Genomic DNA, 16225 nt, shown 5'->3' with positions numbered 1-16225 from the left:
CTTATAAGTGATGTCATTGGATCATCCCCTAAGTTGTTAGACTCGTCGTTGTCAAGGCCTATGCTCTGATACCAATTGTTGGTCCCAAACGGTGTTGAGAGGGGACCTAAATAAGTAGACACAATTTTGCTAAACCCACATGTTAGTTTGTTAATCTTTTCTACATATTGTGTCACTACTACTTTAACTATCAGTGAAATGATCAATGCTATGCAGTAAAATCATACAATGTTCCACACAGAAGCATACATCAATGACATGTATTTTTATGCTGAAACCCCTAGGGTAGGGGTAAAGGTAAAAACCACGGTGGGAGTAATGTACCCACTAACCTTTCCTTGCAACAAAAAGGGTGTCATGTTAAAGGCTAACAATTATTTCTTTTGAGAACACATCCTTTTAATAACACCAATAAGTTGTTAGCATTACAATAGCCTATTAATGCAACCTTGCTAGAGGATTTAGATCTCTTTCTGAGAGACGCCAAGTTAGAGGATTCTAAATACTTTTTACAAGTCTGTTATGTTAAAGGCTTACAATAGATGCTATGGTTAGAAAGAAAACTATTGTAGTGATCTAAATATATAGCACACCTTGCCCGGTAGATCCTCTGTTAAGTTACATCGAAGATGCTCTGATATTCCTCTTGCACTTTTAGCTTTGGTAAGAGTCCTCCTGCTCTCTACCCTTGTTCTTCTTGTGCGCTTAGCACTTGTTCTAGCTTTATGTTCATAGTTGTCTTCCTCAGATGGATTCTCTAGCTTACTCAATCATGGAGATATCACACTCTTGGCTCTTTTCTTCTGTACTATGAACTTTTTCACTTTCTTGCTCTATCGCTAATAGCTACTCCTATTTCTCTCTTCTTTTTGAGTGTCAAGTAGTTTTTTAAAATAACTCCATCAAACTAGGGATGCAAACCCTAAATTTATCCCACTCAAACTAAAATTTGAATTTTGAACTCCACAATGAGCATAGTCATAGCAGCCTGTGACTACCCATCAGTAGATGCCTATGTTTATAGGCCATCTTGGTTGCCCACACATCTATAGCTAGACTTGTTTCCTTGTGTGATTTAGATGCATTTTGTCGCACTACTCTACAACATGTCTTTGTCGCGTTCAGACCTTCCTTTTGTGTTGTCACATCAATGGTGACTAGGTTGTGGCCACTTAGCATTTGTACTTCTTCTCTTCACTTCAGTGTCTTGATCAGTACACCAGTTTACCAGTGGTGGTCCTTGCAATACTTTGAGACTTCTTGTTAACTAGTTGTTAATCAATGACAACACATCTTTTAACTCAGTTCTTGATTTCATTGTTCATCATTTTCCTAGTTGATGTAACTTAGTCCAAAATTATAAACCCCTTTCTTCAAGCTAAATCCATTTAAAAATCCTCCTCTATTCTTTTTAAAAATCCATTTCAAGTGTCAAACTTAAATTCCAACAAGATCTTCAAAACTGTTCATCGTGTTCGCCTAGCTTCACTGGAAAGGTCAAAAGAACACCCATTAGTTTGACAAGTGGTAGTTATAATTTTGTAGCTCTCCATTAGTTCAACTTTGATCATCAGATTTTGATGGCACTTCTGGAACTACCTTCGAACTCTAAAATTTATTTTTGAACAAAGTAAATGGAAACTTTGTATGCCTTTGAAAAAAATTTCACCAAATGTTTGTACAAATGACACCATCGTGATTCAATAACACAGGTAGAACATCCTAGCGACAACACTCAAGGATGCTAAAGAAAAGAACAAAGTTCTTGTTGAGACAGTGAATCTCAATGGTTGTTCTAGAACTAGGTTTATGTTCCAATGACTACGAAAATGGACTTCACAAAAAGAATGGAGAGCTTAAAACCTGACACAAAACATATTTCTAAGCTAAGTGTAGGATATATGGGCGACAGTATGTTCAATTTTATTTAAGCTATAATGGCTCCCCCTTATCCTTGAATTCGCTTTGGTGAAGTGGAAAGTCTCCTTACACTTGAACCATGATCATCCTCATTATTTGATCTACAAATGCAGTCATTTCAAATTAACTATATGAAATCATATTCATCTTTGCAATTTCAAACTTAAATGCATATGACTAAATCTTTTGAGGTCCTACAATTCTAGCCAAGATTTTCATTTGCATAATCCTACTTCAAATTGATATACCATGCACGTAAGATACCAAGACTTGATTTTCATGTTTAAGCATTGGTTTCTTTTCCAGAAACATTAACATTTCATTTTAATTCCATAATCACATCATGTATTCATTATGGAGTATGCCTCGCTTAGTATGGCGAGAAATTTCTGAATTTGCACTTGGAATTCTCTATAAGCCTTGAATTTGAATTAAATTGGTGATTGAAAGAGGTTTGTAACACATTATGTAGGCATGCAATCAAAAGACGTGATCCCTTTACAAATTTCAATTGCCCAAACATCTCCTTTTGAGAATCACCCCTTTCTTGGGCTCCTCAAACTTTTGGATTTTACAAGCCCATTGAGATCGTGCAAAACATTTTTGACTTTGATTATGTATGAGGCTTGGATTCTATGCCATAAATTGGAGATTGCTTTGATGTTGTGCTCCACAAAGTGTGAGGTGTGAATTACTTGTGAGTTGGGCTCATGATCTTGGGTAGAAAATAAACTTCTCTTGGGTGCCTTAAAACTCCAAGGCACAATTTGCATGCTTATTGGGCTCGCATCAAACCTCAAATTGTAAATCACACAGATTGCTTTGTGTTTGGGTTTGAACCTAATCTTGCAACTAACTTGAACTTGGGCTCCTTTCCTTGGCAAATCCAAAAATGTTCTCTTATTAGGCACATGTATATATGTGTTGTGCAATTTTTTCCTATATGTTGAGCTTAAGTGTGATTGACTCCTACATTGGCCAAAATGCACTCGGTCATTTTCAAAAATTGCATGTCATTGGGGCTCTATTTTTGGGACAGAAAATGAATTTGTCTTGGGCGCTTGTTGAACATGGAGCTAAGTGGAAATTGCATTCTGCTTGGGCACCTTAGTTGTAAATTGACCAGATTTTACCTTGAATCTCACTCATGATTGGTCGTATAAAACTCCCTTTATCAATATATTTCCTAATTTCAGTGATGATTGTCTCATATAAAATTTCCTAAGGTTTCATGTTTTCGTTCTCCCTTGTTTGAATTTTTGCCTATTTTGCATCTAATTTACACTCAAGTTTCCACCATGAGTGATTGCCCTTTCATTTTCAACTTAGAATTTGTAGGAATTCCATACTAGAAATGAAGATAAAACAGAAAAGTAAAGTAGAGAACACAAAACTCATAAATTAGATTGGGAAAACCCTCCAACTGGAGGGGAAAAACACAGCCACAAAGATCACTTTATTTATGATAAACAATAGTTTCATTTACAATGCACAAACTGAAGAAATAATGATTTCTTCTCTGAATTTGAAGACATTTTACAAAATTCTATTCTGATACAAAATCATTGAACCAGCAATATAATATATATATATATATATATATATATATATATATATATATATATATATATATAATTCACACTTTGAAAATAACAATGAATGCTACTAAAGGTCAACAACAAAGAACATCAGCCACAGTAAATTAAGCAACACCAATGTTGTCTAGAACAATGAATATATTATACACCTAAAGAGGAGACTCTTCATTGACTTCCCAATAAAGTCTTCCATAACACATGAAACAACTACCATTACACAAGGTCTCTCTTCAATATCTTGAACCATATCTCCATTCAATGAGTGGATGGTCGCAGACAATAACAGAGAATATAGAATAAAATGCAAATGAATTGGCAGCAGCAGAACACATCACGTAGAAAGAAGGATCGCAACCATATCACAGCAATAACTATCACAGGTATATTTTAGTGAAAGATATCTCCCATAGCTACATAACATCAAAAAAATGTGCCTTCACTATGTTGTCCTGCATTTTGTCACCACAAAATGTTGGTAACACAAAAAGTTTTCAAGCTAGTTTTGCGTTTCTCTAAGCTTGAATTTGATATTCAATTATTTAATGTTGATCAATTGATCCATTTCAATTCAAATATCAAATTGTTTTACTGAAGGCCTTCGTCAAGTCTTTTTCGTTTTGCTTTCTGTCAAGCCTTTGCTTGATTTTTGAAGCCTTCACAATCCATTCTTTTCTTTTGAGTTTGCTTTTGTTTATTTTTAGTCCCTTGGATTTTCTCATGTCATGCCTTTCGATTTCCCTTTCGATTTGGTCTAACCTAGAGGTCAATCGGAGTTGTCAATCAAGAGTTATGCTCGTTTTAGTGCCTCAAAAGTGGACATTTTAGGTGCAACAACACGAATTAAAAAAATGATGTTATATTTTCATTTTGACATTCACTTTTTGAAAATATAACATTTTACTCACTTTTTGTTATGTTTTTAAGTTACTTTATCTTTTAATTTATAACTTAAAGTGACTATAGTGCACTTTATGTTATAATTTTAATTTGAGTTACTTTTTAATTTTTCACTTAAAGTGACTATAGAACTATATAGTTACATTTTTAATTTTTTATTGTAAAATCAAATACTTATTTGAATGTCACTTTAAACTAATGTTTATGTGTTATATTGAATAATATGATACATAAATATTATTTTTGACTCATATTGATGACATTTTTATAAATTTAATTGAAATACATGACTTAAAGTCCTCAAAAGTGGACTTTTTATGTGCATTTGCATGTAAAAACTATGAAAAATGGAAACTTTTCATGTTATTACATATAAAACTCACTTTTGAGGATATTTTTCATGCCATTACATCAAAAGCTTATGAAAGTGGACCTTTTTGATGTAATGACACGAAAAGTAGAGTTTTTATGCTTAAGCATCAAAAAAGTGAGACATGTTTTAAAACATGCAAGTGGCCTCAAAAGGTTTGATTTTGCCTATCAACACATTTTAAAATATGCAATGCACTTCAAAAAGTGCAATTTTGCATAAAGACATTTTAAAACATGTAATAAACCTCAAAATGTCTGATTTTACATGAAGACATGTTTTAAAATATGCAATGGTCATGAAAATGTCCCATTTTGAGAAGAAAATGTGTTCTTGCTCCCAAAGAATTCGATTTTGGCCATAACTCAAGATTTTCTCTATGAATTTGAATGAAATCTCTTGCATTCAAGGTGTTTTGGATTGGTGATCATTTTGCCTCCATAAAAAATGAGTTCCATGAGCTGAAAAATGTTTTTGGGAGTCCAAATCTAGGGCACGCTTTTTAAGAAAAACTCCAAATTTCTTCATTTTTGCTCATAACTTGAGTTTTACTCAATGGATTTGCATGGGATTTGTTCCATTTGAAATGTTTTTGCATGGCAATGAGTTTCCTTGCTTTTAAAATGGATTAATTTGCCTCAAAAATGTTTTTGAAACTTTCATGATGAATCACGTTTGTGCTTAAAATGCCCAAAAAATTAGGGTTTTAATCCACTTTTATGCGTTTTGAAGCCACTTTTTTGCTTGATGATTGCCTTTTGTCCATATATATGTCATGAAAAGTGCATTTTGCCTTTAAAAGGGATGAAAACTCTCATTTTCACGCTTTTGGAATTTCCCCAAACTCCAAATTCGAATTTGCATGTTGAAGTGGTTTTCTTGTTGACATGTTTGAGTCTTTTGCCAAAGGCATGTGTTTATTTTGTGCTTGTTTTTGTGTTTTGCTTGTTTGCATTTCAGTTTTTTCTCCATTTGGAAGAAATTGCAAGTTCTTTCCCAAGAACTTGAGCACGTTTCACTTCACTCCACTTTCCATTTCCATGTCACAACGCTTCATCTCTCACTCAATGAAATGTGATTACATGTTTTTCATCATATTTGTCATCCACATATGCATGTAATCTCATTTTCCACTTCTGTTTTCACCCATCTCACCTTTCACTTCCATTCACATGACACGATTACATGAAATATCTTACATGTAATTGCATCTAAAAGGTCTGATTTTGATTAAAAGTCATTTTTTGAAAAGTCAAAAAGATGTCATGTGCATGTTTTCCCATGTAACTTGACCTTACTTTTCCTCAAAGGCATCTATAAAGTTAATTTTCACCCCTCCATATGCATTCGCTCTCCATGAGCAAATACATGCTTTTCCATATTTCTACATCTCTCCATGCTTTCCATCTCATCCTTTATCCCTTGTTACATGTTGCATTTACATGTAATTCATTTTCCATGCAAGGACATCTTGAAAGCCCAAGTCACATTTTGAAAATCAGCAATCTCCATTTGCACGCATTCCCATGCATCAAGCACTTTATAGCACAAACATATATATATATATATATATATATATATATATATATATATATATATATATATATATATATATATATATATATATATATATATAAAGATGTTGATGGAAAGTTATTCTGAGTTTACATCTGGACATTATAACACCCATTTTACAAAATCTCTCAACTTCTTGCTTACCTTGAGTTGACCTAAGGAACGGTGAGAAGGGGGAGCCTTCCCTTTAAGGTAGGAGAGACTTTGTCTCACACGTTGTGGCTGGTCATCCTATTTTGCGACTGAATTTTTACCCAAAACTGTCAATTGCAAAATATCCACCCAACACACTAATCAATTGATTATCTTCAACTTAAAGGAGTTGGGTCTGCACACTTTGCAGAACATGGCTAACCCATGTGCTCCACTTGAGCATGGATGGAGTGAGAATGGTCTTGTTGTAAGGCTCCAAGCAATGCTTGAAGCAGAAAGTGGTTGCTTGTGGGGCTCAACATAAAGAGATGCAAATCAGAAATTGTCATGCCCTTGAGTTTGCACAATAACTCATCTCCACAGTTTGACTAGGTGCGATTCAAATTTGATCTTTGTCTAAACTTGCTCATACAAAAAAGCATACACAATTGGATCGAGAAATAAAATTTCATACATTTCAAATGAATTGTGGAAATCTGATAATGTTAATTGCTCATTTTCATCAACCTCAATTCTACTTAAGACCTAAACTTCTAAAACCTCCATGACTTGAAATCTTACGAAGCTACTCCAAAACTAATACCAGCTGCTAAAGAAAAAAAGAGGGAGCCCTCATTTGTAATGAGTCGATGGTGTGAAAATATCACGACAAGTGGCCTTTACTGATTATATCAAAATATTTGGACTCTCCTCTTCCTAAAAGAATATTCATGATGTAGGATTTCATGATGAAATGTAGAAAGTTTTTCTTCCTTATTTGTCTTTGGTTAAACACAACAGGCAGAAACCTCTCTTCTAGGACTCATGAAATTCCTTCCCTCCATTGGATTATTTGGCTTTGTAGAATGGTGCTAAAGAATGCTTCAGCAATCATGGAGGAATAGAGTCAAAGACTATATTTCTTCTTCAAAAACAAATGGGCAGCTTTATTCTTTATGCAAAGATTCATTTTCTCTTCCAATTCCTCAAGATCGAATTGTGGGTTAACAAACTGAGTTGTAAAAAATAGTTTGTCATGTTTTGGATCAAGAGTATTCGCTTATCTAGGTATCTTCATCTTCAGGAAAGTACACAGTCAAACAATCATTTAGCTTATAAACATGTCAATAAAAAAATCAAGGGCTCTCCCCTTTTGTCGATCCATTGCAGTCTTTCTTGAAGTAGGCATCTTTGCATGGCTAGCATTCTATAGAAAAAAATCATAGAAGTGTTAGACTTTCCAAACTTCCTATAGCTGCCCCTCTCAACTACATTTTCTCAGTGTAACACCAGCACTGGAGTACATCGGGATGTTGGTACTTCAGGATGAGTTACCGGGATGAGGGTACAAAGGCCCTCAATTTTGAGACGGTGGGGGGATGGTGGGGGGGATGGCAACGAGAGGGCAAGGGAGTGTTCTATACTATACATATGGAACTTGAAATACTAGTTATAAAATGATGTTTTGGTATAACATACCAAATTGAAATACTTGAACATAGCAAATCAAGATACGAATCAGAACCATTAAATGTCCAACATAGTAATATAGTACATATCCAATAGTAATATTCAAAAATCAAAAATCAAATAGAAATTCAAGTACCCTTCCAGGTGGCAGCATGGTTGTGGAATGGCGGAGGTGGGGGTGTTAGCATGAATGTTGATGATATTCCTATGGGGGGAGTATATTAGCATTGTTGGAGACATGATTCAGAGCTTGTGTGTTGCATTCATGATATTATTTGTCATTGATGTCAACATATTGGTTATTCTGTGAAGACTAGCAAAGTTACAGAGGAAGAAGCGGTTGGTGCGGTTCGTGGATTGAAGATCAGCTTATGCGCACTTGAGGATATGTTCTACATTATGTCTAGATGCTATAGTTCAGAGTACATACGGAAATATGAAGGTTGGACAGAGTTATGAAGATTTTAGTAAAGGCAACTTTCAAAAAGCATTTCTGGAAAGCGCGTACTGTTGTTTTGATTTTGTCTCCTCACAAGGATGGAATTGGCTTAAGTGGACTAAGAAAGAGGTTGAAGACATGTTAAAGATGCCTTGGTTAAGAAGGCACAATCTGAAGATCATCAAGTGGAAAGTTATGAAAGCTGTAAGCCGAGAGCTTGGTTGTAATCTTGAATATGAAGTGTAAAATTGTAATGTAATGTGCATTGTAATGGTCTTATATTATTTTGTAAATTGAGAAACTAAGTATATTTTGCAAGATGCTTCACAGATACTCCCCTTGTTTTCAAAGTATCACATTAGCTAATACGTGTTGTTCTTTAATATCTAAAGAACTACTGTTTTCAATGTAAGACATTTAGTCTAAGGAGAACCAATCTTTTTAATTTTTTCCTAAAGGCTAAGAATTTTTTGCACATTTCATTTGAAGTTTAGAATTTAATTAATGCTGATTTGAATGGTTTCAAACACAATTCTAATTTTGGCTTTCCTAGTGGCACCCATATGGCACAAGGCTTGTTAAGAAGGTACCTCTCTCACCACAGAGGAACTATTTCCCAATTTGGTTGTCAAGTTGGAGATTTTTGGAGAGATCTCTGTAATTATTACATTCTGAGATATGTACATTGGGATACTTTTATTAGCGTTGTTATCTCTCTGCACAATTTGCAAGTAATGTGTCTTTATCACATTTAGTGGCACAACACGCAATGTGGTTTGGGAATGTTTCCTTACAAGTTCCTGTAAAAATCTGCATTATGTGGCAAGTTTATGCTCTTAGTTGTCACCACCAAGAAGTACTAAAATTACATCTCTCACATTTGGCTTGTGCGGATAGATTGTATTCATTATGTATATAATAGGACGTACAATGGTTGGCATACCTCCTCGTTCATGTGTGGAGCCATCTTTCCAACATCATTTGATTTCTTCTTGCTTTTTCTTTGATATCCTAGTCTCTAGTTTTATCTATTTCAGTGGGAGAAGCCATTGTTACTTTCTCCTATTTTTTGGTTTCACTGTTTACTTTCTGGAAAGCTATTGTTAAATCATTCATCATGGCTTACAAACCCATGAACAAGTGAATCCACGTCCATTCTAGAAAGTGAATATTACCTGCGTTTGGCTTTTTCCTACTTAACCACATGAAAACGATATTTTTGTGGGAATGTTGTAAATAGAAAATGCCATCCAAACCATTGTGAGTGAAGCATTCCTTAATGGCAGAGTGCCAGGTGTTTATACCCTTCACAAGTTATTTCGAATTGCATGTCTAATTGTTTTGATTTGTTGCAGGAATATGATCTCATGGTTATGTTGGCAATGCAGTTTGTGAAAGAATAATACATTACAGGGGAGATTCTAGACAATGCCATTCAGAATTATGACCTCTTCAATGGAGAGTCTTGGGTAGAAGGCATATTCCCTGTCTGTTTTGAAGAAGAGGTTGACATATGCTAAAATTTATGATGCCATCAAGATTGGTCTTGGTACAGAGTCCAGACAACTACTGCCTCTTTGAAAGAGAGTTGGCCATGTATGCGGACCTGCTCTCTCCTCAAGTTGCCACCACTTTTCTCAGGTTTTATTTCGTATTCACAAGCCTTTGGCACATAAATTCCATGTTAAAACTGAAGCCAATAATTGCTCTCCATCCTAAGAATGTAGGGACAGACCTACATAAAACTGAAGCAGGGTCATCATAGGTAAATGAAGACAAAACAAAGATATTGGTTGTGGAAGAAGCAAAAAGGTTATGGGTCTCTGAATGGGGTTTTTTTTGTGTTGTTAGCATCTGTGTTGTTTCAACAAAAAGCAGTTTTTGCCATTTGGGTATTTTGGGGATTTCCTTGGTTGGCACGGGTACTTGGTATGGATAATGCTATTTAGTCTTTTTACTTTGGGCCTCGTATGTATGCACTCTAATCTGACCCTGTTGATATTCTAGGGCTTCTGGTAGCTAGTGGCTTCAATGCCTTAGTGCTGTAATTAAATAAAGGGGACAGTTTTTGGTTGGGAGATCTCAGTCTCCTTTCTAAATTTTGCATTAAAAATATATAATTTTAAGCGATTTAAGTATTTTTTAGTTACTCAGGATTTTTAGCTTTGCAGTCAAAAACATTGGTCTATATGTTGAAACAAGGTAGCTGTTGTTAATGTTTATGGATCGCTTTCTGCAAATGTAATAACACTGTAGCTAATGTCATTGTTATTGTTGTGTTCCAAATGCAGATTTGAAGACTTATAAATATGCGAGGAGACATGTCTCATGAAGAGACATGAAGGCATCTCTCTACAGTTAATCATCATTAGATAATAATAATAAATAACCATATAATATATTTATTTATTTATTTATTTACTTATTTATTTATTTACCATCAACCATGTATCTCATGATCAAATCAATCCGACTAAAGCTACAAACTTAACACTCCCTCTTAGCTAGGGAGGATTGTTATAGAACACATTATACTCTCAAGTATATGAAGAGATATCATCTCAATATGATATTCTCAAAATGGCATATTTAAGGATATCAACATATATTCATGAACTTAAATGTTATCTTTCAATATCATTTGAAGTATGATTCAACAAGAAATATCAATCATATGATATTCACCATACTCATATTCTTTTGGTATGTGCATTGGCATCAAAAAAAAATCCTTGATGCCTACCAAAAAAATATGTTATATCCTAGTAGGATATTAGTAAGATTCCCAGCACTCTGGGACAACAACTTAATGTAGTCTATCAGATAACAAGAAATCACAATGTCGTGGTCTCTATCATGACAAGTATTATGATATCCAGCACTCGGGGACAACAAATGAAGTCTAATCATGATATGTTTGTTATCATGACTACCGATACTCTAGGACAGCAACTTAATGTAGTCTGTAATGTCAAGTTATTGATAAGATTGTCACCTTACAATAGCAATCCTCTAAAAATGCATCAATGAAAGATCGTCACTTTTCATGACATAATCCACATATGCAAAATAGTAACCACCATAAACCAAGTCAGAGGGTGGAACAAAGGCTTTCACCTCAACTTCTCTCTCATAGAGAAGATTGCATTACAAGGAATTTCACTTAAAACTTCTCCCTCCTAGAGAAGATATCATTCACAAAGGATTGCATCTCAAAATTCTCTAGTAGTTACTCTCTTAGTAGGCTCTCTTCCCCCAAGGATGCCTGTCGGACACACTCTGAATCTGATATCAATCTTCCGACTTTCTAGTGATAAATCAAAACTTCCTCATGATGTACACAGGAGTAGGCTCATCAAAATCATGCAATCACACACATGCATTTCTAGACTCCCTCTAAGTTCTTGCGTTGCCTTCGAAGAAGTGTCATACTCCCTCTTAATGTAGAAGGATACACATGATCTCAATCATCTAAGTTATTTGCTTCAAGTGCCTCACTTTATCCAGCTTGATCACAACTTCTTTGAAGCTACTATCATAAGCTGCCTAATTGTTTTTTTTCTTCTTTTCTTGCAAGATCAACTTCAAATACAAAGGAAAAATAATTTATCTAGTACATATAAAACTGCAAATGACAGAGAGACTACAATTAGTAGATAAATGTAATACTTAGATTAATAAATACTTATTTGTACATCACCATCATTAATACAAGTTGCCTAAGAGATGATTCAGATTTGAAACTCTGATGATGTCCCTTCTCTTACATCTCCCTTCTAAAGATGGTTCAAGTGGGAATGGAACATTCGTTATTATTCCCCCCTCACAATGTAAAATTCTCACTCTTCTATCATTGAACAATTTTGCATCACATAAAATATGACAATCTCCATTTTGTTCTTTTTCAAAAAAAAAATCATCACATCCAATAGCACGAAGTGTGTTTATGAGGATAATCACGTGCTTGAGTTACAAAATGTTTGTCTGCAAATAGTTCAATGATTAACGTTTCACAAATATTTTTCTGTCATGAATTTTTGGATTCCCAAGTTTTATCAACATAAAGAGGTCATTATAAGAAACTCTCCATAGAAGATCTTACAATAACCTTTAATCACTCAATCAAGTTAGTTATCTTCTTCTTAAAAGGCTTATTTAAGAGAACATTGAACCAACCTACTAAAACTAAGGACCAAAAATTTAGGAATTGAATAAGCCCGATGACCATGAAGAAGTAGTTGATTCAATTCCTTCAATTTATTGTAATAATGCTCATCCACTATGATAGTTCAACCATTATAACACAACCAATCATTCATAGGTACCCCAATCTTTGTCTTCAATCATAGATGAATCAATATCCTTTCCCATAATAGGAGCATACCAACCACTGAAACTCAGTCTCAATACATTACCTAAAATTGAAATCTATTATACAATTATCTAATGCGGAAATTGGTTCCCCTAGCTGGTTGTCTAGCTCTTATCATAAACATTGTGTTTTCAATAACTTGCAAATACAAGTGAAATCATTTGGAAGTCGCCACTTCCTCATGATGTACATAGGGGGTACGCCCATTAAAATCTCATATTCATGAGGTATAGTCATGAATCACAGTCATCTTGACTGCTACAATTTATTGATCATTTGGAGAATCCATCTCCACATGGTTAACTCCCTCTGAATCAATATGACCAAGATCATTGAAGGTTGACCGAATCACATCCTCTATTTGCTCCCTATCTTTCAAGGTTTCCTAAAATGTCAGCCTTCCTCTGAATCTCAAACTCTCTCTTTTTCCTACAAGAACATTCTTGAAGGAAAAGATCAAGATATATAGCTTGTATAGAAAAAGAAAAGAGATTACTATAATACTCAAGAATAATAAACAGTCTTGCATAATAAGACCATTCCAATAAAATATAGATAAAATACATTTTGAATATATGTGCATATATTCAACCTTTTAAATATATATCTTAATCTATATTTTAACATATTATTTCTATTTCAAATAAATAAGATTATGAAACTCTTATTCATTTAATGAGTAACTGATTCATATTAGTAAACAATATTCACATTGAAAATAAAGAGATAAATGCTTACCTCCATGTCACCCTTTTAAAGTTTACTTTCTTAATATATTATAAACATTACCCAAATCCAATATTCTTATCAACATAATTACTCTAATAATAGATTTCCACTCACATGATATTCTATCTACTTACCTTGCTCGATGATAGCAGCTCCTCTTTTCTTAACTTCACTTGTTATGTGATGGACTTTTTCCCATATAAGTTGTTTACCTTCTTAGTCTTTTTCGCTCCTCCTTACATAACGAAAGGAGTACAATTATTTCAGAACAATTATTTTAAACCTCACAATATGCATCAATATGGTCTACGTCTCTGCATTCGGTCTTATGGACTTGCGCACAAGTACTGTGGTAAAAATTGTTATTCCTTTTTCTTCATGATGCCCTCTTCCTTGGGCTCTTCAATGCCACGTACTTCTATGTCTCTTATTTTTCGTATTTTCCAAATGCCTCATTACAAATGGGAAGTGTATGGATGATATTTCTTCCAGGCTTCTTAAACCATATAATTTTCCCTTCTTCGTTTAATGTTGAAATGACTCCCTTCATAATTGGTCTTGCAAAAAAAAACACATTTTATCTCAAGACATACATCCTCTTATTTCATTGCTTGATGGTGTGGATCTGTTGCAAGTCATTCGCATTTCTCTTTACCTTACCAATTACTTTCTAATAGCTAGAAATAACGTTGGTTGTCCCTTTGTGTTATCAATCTGCGTGGAAAGTAAAGGATACTCCTTCCTCCTGATTTTGCAAATAACATCCTTATTTCTTCCCCACCGATGTGGTCTCTGCCTTTGATTTCTATCTACTTAACTTATTTTGGCATATGTAGGATGATTGCAAACAAGGGTTGAAAATATGACTTTTGCACTAGCAGACCATATTTTTCCAATGGCTTCTTAAGGCATTTCAAACCAGCTCATTTAACAAACATGCTTAAACCTTTGACATCATTGTTGAGGGAAAGACACTTTCTCAGATATTTTGTCAAACAAGTCACGTGTAAGCTCTCTGATGGTGTTTACTTAAGAATCTCTATTAAACAATATCGGGTTCTTTGTATTGGTTTCCAATAGGGCTCAGATGCATGCCGTCACTCAGACACTCTGTCTCCCAATTTTTTGATCTTTGTATCAATTCCCACAAGTTGATTGTGCCACAATCAAGCTTCTTTGCTACTTCTACACAAACTTCAGAATACATTCCAGCTTGCTCATTTGTACGATCAAGATACTCACCGGCAAGCCTACCCCACCTGCTTCTGGCATAAGCTCGTCGTACATCTTCATAAATGGGTGGGGGTGTTATTACAACCACTCGTGTTGTACTGGATAACCCCATATAGGCATCTATTATGGTCTTGGTCGCCGCATATGTCCCTTGCAGTCCTTTTAGTGCAGCTCCATTAGTGCTTCCGTGCACAAAAGACAATTATTGATGACACTGGTCCGTAATAGTTTTGAGCCTCCAAAGCACGGTAAATACATTAAAATTTCTTTAGTGCAAACATAACAGGAGCCACTCAAATATCATTGACAATTGCTGAGTCAACACCAATTCTGAAATCTCAGCATGTGAACACTTGCATAACCATCAACATATTAAAATGATGGTGTTTGAATTATACACAGGTGAATGGGCGAGCATCCACACTTGAACAAAGACTCGTCATTTGCATGGAGGAGTATCAAGCTCAATGACATTCACTTTCCTAAATAATAAGACTGCCATGCCATTGCCGTGGAGTGGCACATGTTTCTTAATATGCAAGCATTTTGTATATGACTCAACATTTTGTTTCAAGTTTATTATGATAGGGATCACATGCTAAATAATAGGCTTGTGTCTAAATATGTTTGTTTACCATACTGGGGTAAATGAATTAATGCATACAGAGAATAGATAAGAACAACGGAACTCCTTGTATTATTTGCATATGCCAAAGACATTACATTATGCTTCAATGATGACTACAATGACCCAAAAGGGTGTATAAATACTTCCCGAAGGGGTCCATCGGCTACATGACAATTACCGAAGGGCCCGTCGGCTACATAAAAAGAACCTTCCCAGAGGGACCCGTCGGCTGATACACAATTTTACCAATGACATCATCCCCCCCAAAAGAAAAGTCGTCTTCGGATGACAATTCAATAAAACTTAAAATAACAAATAACCCAAGTACATCAATCCATAAATACTAAACAGCAAGATGGGTCCCTAGCGTAGTGGTCGTCCGCGCTCTCAACTCATTTAGCTCCACCTGCAGCTTGTAGACTTGTTCCTTCCTAACTTTCAGTTCTGCTTTTGCCTCCATATGAAGCTCTAGAGCTGACTGCATCATGTCTACAATTTCCCCTAGTTCTTTTTCCTTTGCCACTGCCACTTGCTCCTTTTCTGCTACTAACTTCTCCAGCTGACTTTGTTTGTCCAACAGGGCTGCCCTCTCGAAGTAAAGTTTTTTTTGCTTTCAAGTGATTGCCAAAACCTCTTCTTCATCCATCCCGATGGTGATCAAATTCACTCAACTTTGGGCACATGGCATCTTCATGATCTCCAGGACCGCACCATCTGCATAATAACGTTGGTGTGTTGGCTGTTGTACAGTCTCAAGCAAAGTAGCTCCACAAATTGCATGTGCAGCATTGAACGATCAGTCGTCCGTTCACATCATACTGAATTCGACTACGATTCCCATTATTATTATTGGCATTGTTGT

Source organism: Cupressus sempervirens, chromosome 5 (genome assembly GCF_028749045.1).
Source record: "Cupressus sempervirens isolate cs-2001-9-10 chromosome 5, ASM2874904v1, whole genome shotgun sequence".
NCBI lineage: Eukaryota > Viridiplantae > Streptophyta > Pinopsida > Cupressales > Cupressaceae > Cupressus > Cupressus sempervirens.
Note: the sequence above shows the minus strand (reverse complement) of the source record.